The 17360-nt window shown below is 48.7% G+C and overlaps 1 protein-coding gene across 7 annotated transcripts in view; it reads left to right on the top strand.

The window, feature by feature from the left end:
• The first annotated feature begins 971 nt into the window (after window positions 1–971).
• VCAN (versican) overlaps window positions 972–17360 on the top strand; it is a 131927-nt gene continuing 115538 nt past the window's right edge. For 2 of the 7 annotated variants that reach the window (XM_053408706.1, XM_053408709.1), the window contains exon 1: window positions 972–1472. The gene's annotated coding sequence lies outside the window, so the exon portion shown is untranslated. Of the gene's footprint in view, window positions 1473–2608; window positions 2684–17360 lie in introns of those variants that run through there. The other 5 variants (XM_053408708.1, XM_053408710.1, XM_053408707.1 and 2 more) reach the window with 3 other exon arrangements.

Raw genomic sequence — 17360 nt, forward strand, 5'->3', positions numbered from 1 at the left:
GCTCAACAACTTTCAAGTTTTCCTTTAAAAAGCCAGAACAACTTTTGGGGTCTCCTGGTTTTTACTTTTTGAAATATGGCAACCCTACTTTTAGAAGAAAAACCTGGGAAACCTCAGTTTAAAGCCCTGCCAGTCCAAACTCAGAGTGACCGGAGGCAAGTCAATGCATTCTGCCCATCTTATAAAGACAATAAGTCGCATCACAGATGCATGAGGATTGTAAAGTGCTGTGGATATGTTTGTGATATGTCTGAAGAAGGCACTTTGTCCTTATCACAGGCTTTCCTTCAGCTTGCAGATATATTTGGCAACCCAGGAAACATCAGTTTAATTAGAATTCCTAGAAAGGATAATGTCCCCTTTCTGGAGAGCTTCTGCCAGTCAGTGCAGACCATCCTGAGCTAGATGGACCACTAGGACAGTGGCTGGTTGGGAGTCATAATTTAACAGGGGCAATGCTTTTTCAAGAAGAGCACCCCTATACACTTTGTAACCCATCCTCACATGGGAGGGGTTCACACGCCACCCCCAAATCCCACACCCCATCACAGGGGGCGTTTCACTGGTTAGAGAGCCAGTGCGGTGCAGTAGTTAAGAGGGTTGGACTAGGGCCTGGGAGAGACCAAGGTTCAAATCCCCTCTCGGCCATGAAGCTCAGGGGGTGACCCCCAGGACTGTTATGGGGTTTAATTGAGGCAGAGAACCATGCACACCCCCTTGAGCTCCTTGGAGAAAAGATGGACTATAAATGCAATAAAATAAAAATTAGTTAATCGGAACGCTGTATGGTACATATTAGAGAAACAGAGAGGGGGGTCTCCATCCTTGTCCCACTGCAACCAGTTGCTCTCCCAGTTTGGGCGACGGAAGGTCCCCTGCTCCAGCCGCCCGGCCGCCTCTCCGGCATCCCCGGCGAGGGGCTGAAGGAGGCCGCGCTCTGCCGAGCCTCTTGGGACTTGCTGAGTCCGGCAGGGGGCTGTGGGAGGGGGCAGAGGCGAGGCAGGCGCAGGGAAGCCGCCGCCGCCGCCGCTCTGCTCCTCCTGCCCCCCTTTGGCTCGGGGCTCGTCTGCCTTGGCGAACCTCGCCTTGCGCTGGAGGGAAGAGCCCTCCTCTCGGAGAGGCAGGGCAGGGCCCCTCCTCTGGAGCGCTGACGGTACCATGATATAATAATGATGGGTGGCGGAGCCCGCATTTGAACTTGCGGGGAAAGCGGGCTGGGTGCATCTGGGTGCCTGCAGCTCCCCAAGCCGGACTTCCACAGCCGGGGATCAGGTGTTCACCACCGGGGGGGTCACGAGGAGAAAAACTCCCGAGCCTGGACCAGCGACCAAGAAGCCCAGGGCTTGCATGAGGGCACTTCTGGATTAACAAGCACGCTGTGATTTTTATTTTTATTTTTTGGTGCTCCTTTCCAATCCTTCTTTTTTTCCTTGAATTTTTTCCCCAGTCTCTGCAATAAACTGCTTTGAAAGGTAACTATACCCTCCCCTCTAATTTTCTGCGTTTGTCGGGTGGGGAAGGTTCCCACCATCTAGGATTCCGCTGCTGTGGCCACTCGTTTACCTGCGAAACAAAGAGTTTGGGGAAAGAGAAAAGGGGGCGAGGCGGAAGGAGTGGATTGTTACTTAAAGAAAAAGAAAATCTCCGGATCTGGGGCGCAAAGCAAAAGGCTTCCTTTTTGGTGGGAACCACAAGTTCTGGGGAGGGGGGGTGGGAAAGAGAGAGAGAACAAAGAAAAGTGAAAAGAATGGAGGAAGTGTGTGTGGCCGGAGTAATTGAATGGCAGGCAAGGTAGAGTTGGGAGTTTGGCGGTTCTCAAACGGTTAATGGCAGGGGGAGAGAGAGAGAAAGAAAGAGAGAGAAGTCTTTGTAGGGGCTTGAATGCACAAAGCGGCGCTAGAGGAAGGAGGTGGTAGAAAGCCGGGTGGGTTTCATTATTATTACGATGATTATTGCACTGATCAGGTTCGGCTGAATGGGCTTGAACAGCCCGCGAGGATGGTGGTGGCGAGGATGAGAGAGCGCTTCCCAGCCACGCTGAGGTGGCTTGGGGGATTACTGGGAAGCAGCCTTCCTCCTCCTCCTCCTCCTCAGGTTGGGGTGGGGGTCTCGGGAGATCTCCTGGGGAAAGGGGGTAACAGAGAACAGAAACCCTCCAGCCCCACTGGTAGGCGACCAGGAGGAGGAAAGGGGGTCTCCTCCTCGTCTCCTCCCCTTGGCACCCCAGCCGGCTTCAACTGGTCTTGAGGAACATTTCCACGTTTCTTTCCCACCGTCCTTCTCCTGCTCACCCACCGACATCCTTTTTTGTGTTTTAAAGTGTGCGGGGAGAGAAATGGGGACGTTGAACTGGCGGGGGAAGCCCTCCGGTGAAGCAGGAAAGCGTTGGGGAAGTGACCGGAATTCCCTTTGCATCGGCATTGGGTTCAGAAAGAAACGTGAATGCGAGGCATCTGTCTGTCTGTCTCTAATCAGTTTCCTACCCAGATTTCCGAAAGGAGTTGCTGGAAAGGAGTTCAAGAGGCTAGAACGCTTTGAGGAAGTGGGAGGGAGGGGGAGATTAAGGGGGGGGGGGGAAAGAGCCAACCCCCAAACTTTAATCTTGACCCACTGCTCCAGATTGCAAAACGCATCATCCCGAGGGGGAGGCAACTCCATCCAGAACTGAGTTCAGACTTGGCAGGTCAGAAAGAGCGAATGTGCAACATGGAAAAAACTGAGGGTGGGTGTGGTGGTGGTGCGGGGGGGGGGGGAGGGGATGGAAAGAGTAAGAGTTTTGTTTTCTTGCACTGAAACGTTGTGTCGGAGGATGGAGCGTTGTTTCGTCTGCTTCGGGCCGGTTGCTTATGTTTCAGGCGTGCTGGAGGAGGAGGCGGGCGGGGTGGAGAGAATCTTTCCCCGCTCGGGTTGGCTTTTGGTGCGCGCCTGTGTCTCTGCACAAGGGAGTTTGCGTCGGGGGGAGAAGCTCCTCCGAGGTTTCTTCTGTGCAAAAGGAGCGATGTGCAACTTCCCAAGGCACCGCCAGCCCCTCTGGCGGGCTCCAAAATGTCACCGGGGGTGGGGCGGCGGCGGGTCAGGATTTTCTCCACGGCAGGAAAAGTCTATGTCATCGCCATCGGTTCGGCAATGAACTGCTTCTTCCCCCAGCCCAGCTGCTTTCTTTTAGACAGACTTCCCAGCCCTCCCAGTCCGGATGGGGGGGGGGAAGGGATTTTTTTTGGCAGATTTTTTAAAAAGTTGGCTGGAGCTATGGGGGAAAACCCATCCAAAGACGCCCCCGCGCATCCTCCTCCTTCCAGGGTCCGGGACGCGATCTCTTCTTCCCCATTTTACAGGAAGTCCTGCTTGAGCAAATGAACGGGCCGCTTTGCAAAGAGGGCTCCGCCGCTTGTAGCTTCCTGGTCCAGTCCCTTTCGGGTTCCGATGGACCACGCTTTAAAAATCCCACGACGTAGAAAGGGCAGGTTTGAAAGCGCGGAGCGCTCACCTCATCCACTCCGAAGTCGGAAATCTAGGAATCGGACGCTTTTTTGATAGACCCTCGGCTCCCCCTGCTGGGGAAACTGCGAAGGAAGGCTGGAGGCGGGGAAGGGAAAGTTCATTCACACAAGTATTCTTGTGCAAGCATCTTCTCTCACTAGGGAGAACACGATACTTGCCCGCATTACGCTACTTTGGGGATTCTTAATGCCATAAGAGATCACCAGTTAATTCCAGCTAGCAGTCTTCCCGATCATTTAGCAAGTTTTTTACGGTTCCTTTCCATGCGCAACTTTTCTTAAACTTGGAACGGAATGCTATTACCGTAGGGACGTTGTGGGGAATAAATTTTGCTATCGTAACGAAAAGATAATTTATCAATTCATTCAAGCTCCGTTTGAACCGGCTCAATTTGAGCCAGGAGTCTCAGATTTTATTTATTTATTTAATGCCGGAGCGAAAGTCTGGAGCACGTGAAAAGTAATAATACAGAGGCGTGGACTCCGGACTAGTCTGATGACTGCATCAAGCGATTAGCGATGCATTTCCATGTGTGAACGAATGAGCCTTTGCCGATCACAAAGAGAATATTCACACATGCGGGCACGTCCTAGCATTTTGAAGAGAACTCTTCTTTTCAGCGGAGCCAGTTCACACATTGGATTTAAAAAGCCGCATGCACGTGGGAACTGACTCCTTGAGCATAGTCAGGGTGTCTGTGTGTTTGGAGGGGGTGCTGTGGGGCGTTCTTTCCTGCAGCACACATCTGGAAGTAGGGATCGGGCTTTCAAGTAAGGAGGCAAGTCTTTCCGGCAGACTTTATTTACTTTTTCATGCAGCCAGGCTGCGGTATCTGTATCTCTCCAGATGTTTCGGGACTCCAGCTCCCACCAGGATGACCAATGGGCAGGAATGATGACGGGCCACCCACCGGCTCCGAGTCCCTGCCATAGAGCATCGCCAGGGTACAAGACCCCGAGTTGCTTAGCCTCATGTCCGCGAGGAGCATACTGTTGGAAACAGGAGCCCCAGCTGCCCCCAACCTTTCCGTTCATCTTGCCTCTGACCACCTTTCCTATTCCACGCGGACTCCCTTGAGTCGAATCTTTGCTTCCTTCCCTCTTAATGGTCCGAGTCCTTTCTCTTTCTTTCAAAAATGGAAACGAAACCAACACGTGATAAGAAGCCCCGGTTGGGATCTTTTGGACCCGAGGCTTTTAGCTGCCTCGGAGTGATGCGTAATAAGACGCGCTCCAAGACAGGCAGCGAAACCCGCGTTTCCTTGCCGAGAGAAAGAAAAGTCTTGTTCCGCTTTTCTTCCGGAGCGGGCGGGCGCGAAAGGGCGAAGAGATCCCCACAGACTCCCCCTAGACACTCTGCACAAATGCAGTTCCCGATGAAGATGGGTCCCGTCTCTGAGAACGGGGGCAGGAGGGACCGTATCACATTTCGGATTTGATTCCCAATGGAGATGGAGCCAGGAATCTGGCAAAAAGGCTGAGCAGTCCCAGCCAGCTGTTGTTAAAAATAAAATAAATCCGGGATCCATATTGCGCCCCTTTCCCACTCCCCATAGCAGAGCAGGACCTGGGGGTGGGGGGCGCGCCCTGGGCGTCGCCTCCTGCTTACTCCCGCCTTGCCTGGGAGCGGGAGCCTGGGAGGTCTGGTTCCCCCGGAGCCACGTGGCCTGAGGAGGTTCAGCTGGGAGACAGTCTTGCTCCTCCTTTGTCCTTGCCTGTCTCGTGTGAAGTTAGGAGCTGCTGCGGAGCAGTTTGCCCGGCGCCTTTTGTACAAAGACGACAAGAGCCAGGAGAGAGAGAGGGAGAGAAAGAAAGTGAGGGCGAGAGAAGGGCTGAAAGTCAGAGAGGTGACCCGGGAGTTGGCGTTCCGAGATGCTCACGGAATATTAAGGTCTTCTGCAACAGCGGCTGCGGAAGGCGGCGTGCATCCTGCGGGTTGCTTTATTAGCGACATGGCCAGACTGAATGGGGGTGGCAGGGGAGGACACGGGCAATCGCAAGTGGAAAGAGGCCACCGTGGGGCGAGGTGCCATTGCGAGCAGTTGCCAGGATTAGCTGGTTTGTTCCCCCACCCCCACCCCAAGAGTGCTGTGGGAGACTTTCCTGGTTTGCTATGACATCAGCTTCCGAAGACAGCCAATGAAACTGCTTGCTTCACATGCAAGAAGCAGACAAAGAATGTCTTAGGTGGGAGTAGGAGGAGAGGCCCGCTGAATCAGACCAAGCAAAGAGTCTGTCTCGTTCTGCATCCTGTTTCCCACAGGGGCTGCCCAAATGCTTTGGGGAAGCAACAGTCCTCTTCCGTTGTTTTAATCCCCCACCATCTGGAACTCAGAGGTATAGTGCCCCTGAATCTGGAGGCTCCATCTAGTCACCCTGACTTCCAGTCAGAGACGGACATTTTTGTCGTTGATTTGTCTTGTGTTGTTTAGTCATTTAGTTGTGTCCGACTCTTTGTGACCCCATGGACCAGAGCACTTTTAAAACTGGATTGTAGTGGGGATTAGGAATGGCCAATGAAGTAGGTTGTTGCCTTCAGAATAGCAGGGCCATGTGAAAAATGTTTAAATATATCCCAGTACAATTTCAAGTATCATCACAGTGCAGTTAATGCTTTCTCTCTTTCTCTTTGGCGTTGAAAACCAACATAGCTAGTCTTTTGAGCCTGTTCTACAACAAGTGGTTAGGATCAATGTATTGCACAGCAAAGGGATATGGTAACACCTCACCCCACCCCAGTAATTCACTTGTTACTGCTGTGTACATTGAGCTACCTGGGGCACATGAGGAATGAGGATACAGTACTATAGAAAATATCAGGGCAGCACAACCAATATATTTTGTGTCATCTTCCTTAAGAGGCCACCTTCCTTTAAGAAACAATCACCATTAGGTCATCTAATGGTTATGTATAGGGCAGATTTGAATCATAAACTGCCTTTTATGTACCACTGCTCTGACCTGACCAATTGTACCTTTACATCTTATCCACATACTGCCAGCTCTCAAAGGCATGTTGTCACCCTAGGAAAACTACATCCTCTCAGCTGACATTCCCCAGTTGTCCACATGTAGACACACAGGCCCTGCAAGCAGTTGCACAGAGACCCATTGCAACACTCCCAACAACTCATCCTTGCTACTGGTATCCCTGGAATTGCTCTCCACAGCTGATGTGGCTTCCACCCCCCTTGCACCAAGCTCTGGAGCCTAATTTTTCTTGTGATTCTGTCTGGAGCCTTCAGGATTCCTTGATAGACTCTGCCTCCCCCTCTGTCAATGGGTTGCGTGCCTCCCCCTTGGAATTTCAAGGGTACCCAAAGTATGTTGTGATGGCCTAGACACCCAACAGCTGGATGATGTCAAATTTGATAAAACTCGTTACCTGTTTAGAAGGGAAGGGGCACAAGACCTCCCTTTTCCAAGGGGGGGGGGGGAGCTGAAAGGGAGCCATATTCAGCCACACCACAATGTTCCAAAGCAATGCATCAGTTCTATCAAACCCGACAGCATGTTCCCCACAGAGCACAAAGTGCACAAATGTGTGACCCTGTCCTTCTAGAATTTGGATGGGAAATTATGGGCTCAGAATGACCCTCCACTGCCGTGGCAGGGGGTTTCTAAATGCACAGAGATTCTCCTTCTATTTTGCTCCCCCTCCCAGTTCTCCATGCAGACTCTGACTTTGTACATAAATATGATTTAGTCATTAGTACTTATTTATCATCATGCGTTAAGTCCTAGTCGGCAAACATCACAGGAGGCCAATAAACACCTTGAAATAGTCAAGAGTGCAAAGGCAAATAGGACCAGGGGTCAAGATGGATGCACTGACCCAGGTAATCTTCTCAGTAATCCTTGCTGAGAGAGATGCCAGGCTGGGAACTCAAGGGGGACCTGCCATTTGTCTGGGTGGACTGAGCCTCAGTGATGGATAGGCAGCAATGATGTAACCACTTGGGTAGATATGCAAATGAGGAGTCCTGCAGTGATGGAATGATCAGACAGTGCCTTTGTGTGGAGATGGGAGCAGTCCTCTTTCGTAGACTCCTTCCAGTTCCGATGTTGTCGCATCCCATGGCAGCCTATCAATGGCCATGTTCCTGCTGATGATCAGAATGAAAGAGCTCTCTATATGGAGGGACATTCCAGGTGCAGGATTAGCAGGAAAGGAGACGGATGTCTGCCACTGCTGCTGCTGCTGCAACAACATGAATGTTATGATGACTGCCTCAGTGTATGGCTATTTCTAGATGGGGACAGACGGTGATATGAATCGGAGAAGTTTGGCATAACGTAGAGTTCAGCACAGGTCCCTGTAAGCAAGCCAGTATTCATCATCATTCGGTCCTCCCTGTACTGAAACAGGATGAACATGTGGGATTGCTTTCACATACCTCTTTATCCTCGGACCTTTTGAGATATTCCATCATTCAGGGATATCCCACACAATGTGGAAAAGAGATGTTTGCATCAAGTGTTGCAGCAAAGAACACAATGCCATTTGAAGCTGACCTGAGTGCTTGCAAACAAACCTTGTGCAATAACAAAGTGCCTAGGAGCTGGGCATTTGCTGTCTCTGTAAATCATGGAATTGTAGAGATGGAAGGGACCACGAGGGCCATCTAGTCCAACCCTCTGCAATGCTGGAATATTTCAAATAGTTTTCTCTTTTCAGAACTTATTGTGTGCACTGGACATATAATAGACATCTGTTTTCTGTATCATCTGAAACATCCTTCCTATTTCCTTGTCACATGAAATGGGAAGAGTGTCCCTGATCCAATTTTTGGGGGTGGGTGGGTGGGAAGTGTGGGTGGGAAGAGTATCTCATCATTTCAGGCTTTAATATTTAAATCTGATGTTCCTTCAGCACATTCATGTTTTTGCATGCCAGCCTTATTGCAGAAGGATTCTTAATACGGTGGCGGCTAACAGGTGTCCCTGCTAATGCATTTGAAAGATCCATACTTCATTATATCTTTGCACATTTTAGGAATATTTAGCAACTTGGCAATAGATGGGGGTGAATCCGAATAGTTTTATTGTGTAGTTTTGAAGATTCTTGTTAACAGCTTTTTAAAAAGACTTGACCCACTTGAAGAATGGAGAGCAGATATTCTAGGACAGACTTTGCCAGCCTGGGGCCCTCCAAATGTTCTCAGCATTCTGGCCTTTGGCTGTGCTGGTGAGGCTGATGGGAACTGAAGTCCAAAACATCTGGAGAGGTTGAAGAAGGCTGCTCCAGGCACTTTCGAGGCTACATCTGCACTCTACATTTAAAGCAGGATCGTAGCACTTTAAACAGGCATGGCTGTCCCCAAAGAATCCTGGGAACTGTCATTTGTTGATGGGAGAGCTGAAATTCCCCCTAGCAAGCTAATTTCTCCAAATTTCCCTAGGAAAGAGGGAGCAATTTCTAAACAACTTTGGGAACTGTAGCTCTGTGAGGAGATTAGGGTTCTCCTAACTCTCTGCACCCTTAACAAACTACAGCTCCCAGGATTATTTGGGGGAAACCACAACTGTTAAAATAGTATAATAGTGTTTTAAATGTCTGGTGTGGAGATGGACAGATTCATTATAATATCTATACCCAGGAGCAGTACTATTTTTATAGGAAAAAAGGTGTCTGAACTCACCATGAACACTTTCCTTGTTCTCTTAGAATGGCGATGGTGCCCACCTGAGAGGTGCTAGAACCAGAGCTTTTTTCATCTGGAACTCGCTGGAACTGTACTGGCCTATAAGTAAAAGAAATCCAAACTCCACCGTAGAGCAATATTTTTATTAGGCCAACCAACATGCCATAAAACTGTGTGCAAACATTTTGAGTTCTTCAGAACTCTTCATCAGACCAGATGCTGCCAGATGTTTCACCACCAGCCAACTCTCTCTCCCTCACACTTCCTTTGTTTACCATAGTATGATGAGTTATGGAGAACTCAAAAGCTTCCACACTCACACTCTTTTTGTGACATTCTAGTTGGCCTAAGGAAGGCATTGCCTTAATATGAATTTGGGGATTTTTTATTTTTTTTTACACTTTAGCTAAAAGGAGAGAGAGATTTGACCACATGACTGTCCTCGGGCAAGGCATTCTACTCCTAAGAATATACCCTCCAACGTTTCTTCAATGAAAAAGGGACTTCCTAAGGGAAAGTGGGACATTCCAGGAACAAATCAGAAACCAGGACGGCTTCTGTAAATCTGGGACTGTCTCTAGAATATAGGGACACTTGGAGGGTCTGAGTAAGGAACCCCTTTCCACCCACCCATCTATCCAAAGTGGGCCAAAAGTCTGCTAGGCTGGCTTGCCTCACAGCAAAATAATAATAATGCAGTAGAATTCTTATTATTTATTGAATATATATATATATATACACTGCCCAATACCCAGAGGTCTCAGGGCAGTTCACAGAACAAAATCAAAATATAAAACCACAAAATATATAATCAAAATAAAAACAGCAAGCCAATACATGGGATCAATTCCAATCTGTTACCTCCGAGGATGTGGACAGGCTGCTTGGACAAGTGAAACCGACCACCTGTCTCCTTGATCCTTGCCCATCCTGGCTGATAAAAGCAAGCCGGGAAGGGCTGGGCGATGGGCTCTGCGGGGTGGTGAATGCTTCCCTCTGTGAGGGAGCCTTCCCAGACCCGCTGAAAGAGGCGGTCATTAAACCGCTTCTTAAAAAAACATCTTTAGACCCGGCCAATTTGGCCAACTATCGCCCAGTCTCAAATCTGCCATTCTTGGGCAAGGTGATTGAGCGGGTGGTTGCTGAACAACTCCAAGCACGCCTGGAGGAAACGGACCATTTGGATCCCTTCCAATCAGGATTCAGGCCTCACCATGGGACTGAAACTGCCTTGGTCGCGCTGGTTGATGATCTCCGGCGGGCTAGGGACAAAGGTGAGAGCTGTTTCCTAGTTCTGCTGGATCTCTCAGCGGCCTTTGACACCATCGACCATAACATCCTTCTGGACCGTCTAGAGGGGCTGGGAGCTGGGGGCACTGTCATACAGTGGTTCCGCTCCTTCCTCCTGGGCCGTGTCCAGAAAGTGGTGGTGGGGGATGAGTGTTCAGACCCCTGGGCTCTCACTTGTGGGGTGCCTCAGGGTTCTGTCCTCTCCCCCATGCTTTTTAATATCTATATGAAGCCGCTGGGAGAGATCATCAGGGGGTTTGGACTGGGTGTTCATCAGTATGCAGATGACACCCAGCTCTACCTCTCCTTTAAATCAGAACCAGTGAAGGCAGTGAAGGTCCTGTGTGAGTGCCTGGAGGCGGTTGGAGGATGGATGGCGGCTAACAGATTGAGGTTGAATCCTGACAAGACAGAAGTACTGTTTTTGGGGGACAGGGAGCGGGTTGGTGTGGGGGATTCCCTGGTCTTGAATGGGGTAACTGTGCCCCTGAAGGACCAGGTGCGCAGCCTGGGAGTCATTTTGGACTCACAGCTGTCCATGGAGGCGCAGGTTAACTCTGTGTCCAGGGCAGCTGTCTACCAGCTCCACCTGGTACGCAGGCTAAGACCCTACCTGCCCGCGAACTGTCTCGCCAGAGTGGTGCATGCTCTAGTTATCTCACGCTTGGACTACTGCAACGCGCTCTACGTGGGGCTACCTTTGAAGGTGACCCGGAAACTGCAATTAATCCAGAATGCGGCAGCTAGACTGGTGACTGGGAGTGGCCGCCGGGACCACATAACACCGGTTCTGAGAGATCTGCATTGGCTCCCAGTACGTTTCCGAGCACGATTCAAAGTGTTGGTGCTGACCTTTAAAGCCCTAAACGGCCTCGGTCCTGTATACCTGAAGGAGCGTCTCCACCCCCATCGTTCAGCCCGGACACTGAGATCCAGCGCCGAGGGCCTTCTGGCGGTTCCCTCATTGCGAGAAGTGAGGTTACAGGGAACCAGACAGAGGGCCTTCTCGGTAGTGGCGCCCGCCCTGTGGAACGCCCTCCCATCAGATGTCAAAGAGATAAATAATTACCTGACATTCAGAAGACATCTTAAGGCAGCCCTGTTCAGGGAAGTTTTTAATATGTAACGCTGTACTGTTTTTAACACTGATTGGGAGCCGCCCAGAGTGGCTGGGGAAACTCAGCCAGATGGGCGGGGTATAAATAATAAATTATTATTATTATTATTATTATTATTATAATACCACCCCCCAGAAGGTGCTTCAGCACATGGAGCCCCTTCTCTGCCTTGCTGGCTTCCAAGATCCCAAGGGGCGCAGCTCAGAGAGGCTATGGCTCGTTCTAGTCCTTCAAATCCATGCTTCCAACTCTCATACCTGGACTAGGGTGAGCTGAGCACAGCCGGAGAAGCGTCAGCAGAGGTGGCGGCTGCTAAGAGAGGCCCAGTGAGCCCAGTTCCAGCCCCACCTGCTTGCCTGCCTGGCATTGGTCAGGGGCTGTGGGGTGCCTGCCCAGGCTGTGCTGCCCACCCTTCCCCTGAAGCACCTGGGCTGGTGACAGCGACTGCCCTGGCAAGGCTAGAGCCGCACACAATATGGTGGAGTTGAGCACTGCTGGTGCTGCAGGCAGCCACCACCTTGGCACATCCGGGGCTCCTGTCCCAGTACTCTCCCTGGGGCCACCAAAATCAGCCTCGCGGGAGACGTGTGGCCCATGGGCTGTGTGTTGGACCACTTCTGGTTTAGTTGGAGTCTCCGTTATTGTAATCCATTGGTTTGGGTCCTACCCTTTAGAGCAGGAACAAACTACCGGTAGCTAGGTCCATCTGTGACTGAATGTTTCCTTGCTTTAGCTGTGCAGCGTCTCTGGCTGCATTCAGACGACACTTTATTCTGTGTTTTCAATTTCCTTATTGGATAATTTCTGTGTTCTATGTGCTCTTTCACATGTTGCAAAAGCAACTTCTGAAAATCGGGATTCAATGGAAGTTAAGCACTCATTCTGTTTTAATTGCTTCCAGAAAAAATCCATTTGTAACCTCGTTAACCTAGAAAATCGTGGGAGCTTTGTGCTGTAATTTTCCTATGGTTTTCCATGGATCGTGCCATGTGATGAAATCTGGGGTAATATTCTTGAATACAGTCCTTTCCTGACATTTTCACAGGGAAACAGAAGCCCACATGTGTGTAATGGGTGGCAACATGTCCAGTGATGTTAACTGTTGTGTCACAACACACCCACTGAAATTCAGCATGACATGGCAGTACAGTATGTTGATGAAAAAGCCACAGTTCCTTAACACATTGGGTAATGCAGTGTAAAAGGAACATTAGAAACTGGTATAGAAGCACTAGCATTGTAACCAGGAAAACTAATGCAATAATGCCCATGTCTGAATGCACTCTCTGTCTAAATAAGAACCCTGGAATATCAGTGTTTTGTGTGTTTTTGTGAGTGTGTGCAGGTGACAGGGAGCTGCAAGAGGAGACAGGCCAGTTGGTCCATAGAATCATCGAATTGTAGAGTTGGAAGGACCTTGAAGATCACCTAGTCCAACCCCCTGCAGTGCAGGAATATGCAGCTGTCCCATATGGGGATTGAACTTGCAACCTTGGCATTATCAGAACTACGTTCTAACCAACTGAGCTAACCAGGGTCCATCCACACTTCCCCCTCCCTAACATGACTGTAAATACTGTAGATTCCGGCGTATTAGGTGACTGGGCGTATAAGACTTATATGCCCAGTCTTATACGCGGCAGCTTCGCTGGGCAGCGGCAGTGGGCGGCGGGCTCTGCACTGGGAGGAAGCTGCCTGGCAAAGCTGCCACTGCCACAGCAGTGGGTGGTGGGCTCCCCGCTGGGAGGAAGCTGCCCAGCGAAGACGGCTTATCACTGGGCAGCTTTGCTGGGCAGCTTCCTCCTAGTGCAGAGCCCGCCGTCCACTGCCACTGCCCAGCAAACCTAGACGACCCCCGACTTTTTAGAGGATTTTCCAGGGTTAAAAAGTCATCTTATACACCAGAATCTACGGTATATGCAATGGGGAGAATGGATATCTAGGGCTTGACTTCCTGACATCCACACATCAAATCTGCACAAGATATAACCCAATAATTTGAGCACAGCCTACCAGGCCTGCCAATAACTCATTTCTGCAGCTCCTGTAAAGCAGCAAAAACAGAAGGTTGACAGTGGTTGGCTCCACACATGGCTGGTGGGCTCTTTTTTTTTTTGCTTGGTGAGATAGAAATTATGCAGGCTTCTGCTCTGTATGTAGATCTGTGTGACACTCCTTGGCTTCTTCCGTGTGACACAAACCTTTCAGAAGCTTTCAGAGTATGGGAACACTTTAAGTATGGTGTGAAGAGACAGAAGGAAGGACCAAAGCGTGCCTTGGGGGGGAGTCAGTCGTTTTGAGGTTCTGGCAGCCAGTCCATAGCAAGCGATAATGAGCTCATCAAGAGACTGTGATTAATTGAATATGGCCGAAATTAACCAACTGTGAGCAACAGAGCAATTAATCAACTGGCAGTAATGTGGTGAAACTGGCAAAGTTAATTAAACCGAGAGGAGAATATTTAAGCAGCAGCGTTTATGGTGAAACTAATCAGTGTTCAGCAATTAATGGTCCAGCAGAGAGTTTCAAAAGATGGGAGATGAGTTGATAGTGAACAATACAAAGTGCAAGTATATGTTAGGGCTGCTGCAATAATTTCCATCATAGCTTGTGAGCTGGGCATAGTAAGGAAATGCTCGCTTGGGGTCTATGGCCATCGATAGGCCATGCCGCAACTTGGGCTTTTCAACTTCACTAAAAACAAGTAACATGCCAGAGTGCCATGGCTTCTCAAAGACCAAGACTACAATCCTATGCATAGTCACTAGTGAGCAAGTCTAGCTGCCAGTGTGGTGTAGTGGTTAGGTTGTTGGACTAGGACCTGGGAGACCAGGGTTTGAATCCCCACTCTGCCATGAAACTCACTGGTCAGTCAATCTCAGCCTTGCCTAACTCACAGGTTTGTTGTGAGGATAACCTGGGGAGGAGGAGAATTATGTATGCTACTTTGAACTCCTTGGAGGAGAGATGGGATGTAAATTAAACAAACTGAATGGATAAAATGACACCAGCCTTTGGAAACAGGAAATGGGAAGGCAAAACTATCCTGATATAAGCATCAAAGTAAACAGTGCTATAGCCTTCTGCTTGAATGAATGTAGTTATTTGAAGTAGATTCAGCAAATCTAGCAGTAGAGGTTGTTTCCTGTTATACTTTTTCTACAACCTTGTTGCGGTACTTCAGTTCACATAAAATACTTGGGGTAGGATTTATCCATTAATTAAACCAGAAGGAACAACATCTGCATGTCTATTTTGGGGAGGATTAGATTAGAATCTCTGCAAATTTTGTGTCTGAAAAAAGGAATAAGACTCTTCTGAGTGAATAGAGATCCCCAGGGCTCTTTCACAGCAATAGCAGCAGATGAACAGGAAGAGACAAGCCTCTGATAGACTCTGCAGCCCAAGGAGCAAGGGTTTATTACATCTTTGATCACAACAAGAAGACTTTGAAAAATGGAGGAAGGAGCAGGGGACAGGCAAAACTTCCTTCCATCAAGGAACAAACAGTTCTTACAAGCAACGTAAGGATGGGAAAGTCACAGCTCTTAACAGACTCTATTCCTGTTCATTTTTCATTGCAAGTGCTCCAAGCTCAGACATGTTTCCGTCCAAGAAGCATCTCCTTGAATCTCTTTTGCTCAGATTTTTTGTGCACACACTGGCTTGATAAGAGATTGAAATTGCAGCATGCTCTCTCAGAGCTATGCAGATGGTTGCTCATCTACTCACTGGAGGCTGCCTCACACATTACTTTTCCAACTTGTAGACCCCCCAAAGTGTGCATTCATAATGAGCCGTAGCCACATGACATGAAAAGCCATAGTTTATGGCTTACCATGATCGAGCAACATGCTAGGGCATGCTACTCAGCCACTCCTGCTTTAAGCTTTGTTCTTGGCTTACTGCTTTCATTTTGTGGGAAACCATGAGCACCATTTCACATGCAACACTAAGGCAAGTCTTGTGGCTTGTTTCTTGCAGCTGTAGACAGGGCAGAGTGAAAGGAGGGTGATTGAAGAATGTGCATAAGCATGCTGCTCACCTACAGTTTGTTGCTGTGACATGCAAACCATGGCTTACAGTGACATTCAACGTGTGAATGTCAGCATGAGTGATCCTCAGCACAAGAGCCAAGAGAATCAAATGGATCATTCCCATTCTTTCCTCTTGTTCAGTGAAAGACATGATCAACTAAGGCAGCCTCAGTCCTGAACCCTGACCAGAAGGTGATTTGAAATGGGTCTAAATCAGGTCTTGGGGCCAAACACAGCTCTGTCTGGCCCTAAAGACTCTCCACGAACTTCTCCACTTACTGGCAATGCTTGAATGCTTCTGCCCACTGGTTCATGTTTCTTGGAAGACTGACCATAGAAGTGTTGCCTTGGGGACATCTGCTGCCTGAGGAAGGAGCCTCACCCTGCCTAATGGTTGGACAGGCCCCTTATCTGTCTATCAAAATTAAGTCACTTTAAAAAGCTTTCACATGCATTCTGTGTGTTCAGGGTCCATCCAACTCCACTGGCAAGGCAATATGTTGAAGAGGGGTGAGAGTATACAATATAGCATTTCTCAACTTGTTGCCTCATTCTGGTTGGGTTGCTTCCAAATGACCTAGAAATAAGCTGGGTCAGCCGCAGCCTATTCACCTGAATAGGAGGGAAGTGCCCCAGGAGTATTCTTTTTTTAATATGCCTTCTCACTGAATGTATTGTGCTGCTACTGAAATCGGCTGGCTAATATTACACAGGATTAATAAAAATTCACCCTTGGAGATTAGATTTCCAAGTCATTCTGAACATTTGAAGTTTTCTTATTATCTGCTAATGAACTGGAGTGGCGGTTTGACTAATTGTTTTTTTTAAAAACCCACCCATATTAAAAATGTATAGCTATGCCCTGTGATATTTATTCACATTATTTTAAAAAATGATGTTGACTTTACCTAAGGCTTTGGCTTTCTTCAAGCTGGAACACGTAATAAATGTGCTAAGGGTGAGAGCGACCGTGTGAAAACAGGAAATTGTATCCTTTAAAAGCAAGATGAGAGAAAGACTCCTGAGTGAAAACTGGGGTTGAAATACAGACTGCCATTAAGGCATCTTCTCTTCCAGCTGCAACAAGAGCCTGCCATTTTGTCCAAAGGGCTTACAGGCACCTGGTTAAAAAGTAGACTCAAATACAGTGGTACCTCGGGTTAAGTACTTAATTCGTTCCGGAGGTCCATTCTTAACCTGGAACTGTTCTTAACCTGAAGCACCACTTTAGCTAATGGGGCCTCCTGCTGCTGCCGTGCCGCCGGAGCATGATTTCTGTTCTTATCCTGAAGCAAAGTTCTTAAGCTGAAGCACTATTTCTGGGTTAGCGGAGTCTGTAACCTGAAGCGTTTGTAACCTGAAGCATATGTAACCCGAGGTACCACTGTAGGGTGCATTTGTTCTCCCAGTATATGGCTAGGAATATAATTAAAAAAACAGTTACTCTGGGTGCCACTGCAATGAAAGGCAATGCGTTACATCCAATTAGAATAGTAACTGAGGTTACAGGTTGGTCAACTGGAACCATAGTTTTTGCACAGATCGTGCCCCAGGCTTTTCACCTTGGTTTCCATATGAAGAAGATCATTTCTGCCAGCTGCTATAGAGGGGTGTTTCACAGTTCCACAGTTTCAACATTAACCCCTTGTACTGCATACCCTCCAAGTGTTCTGATCTCTGAGGGATTGTCCTGGAATTGCAAAAGACATCCTGGCTTCTGATTTGATCCCAGAATGTCCCTATTTTTCCTCCTGGTGCTGCTGCCACGGA

Source organism: Podarcis raffonei, chromosome 11 (assembly GCF_027172205.1).
Source record: "Podarcis raffonei isolate rPodRaf1 chromosome 11, rPodRaf1.pri, whole genome shotgun sequence".
In the NCBI taxonomy this organism is placed as follows: Eukaryota; Metazoa; Chordata; class Lepidosauria; order Squamata; family Lacertidae; genus Podarcis; species Podarcis raffonei.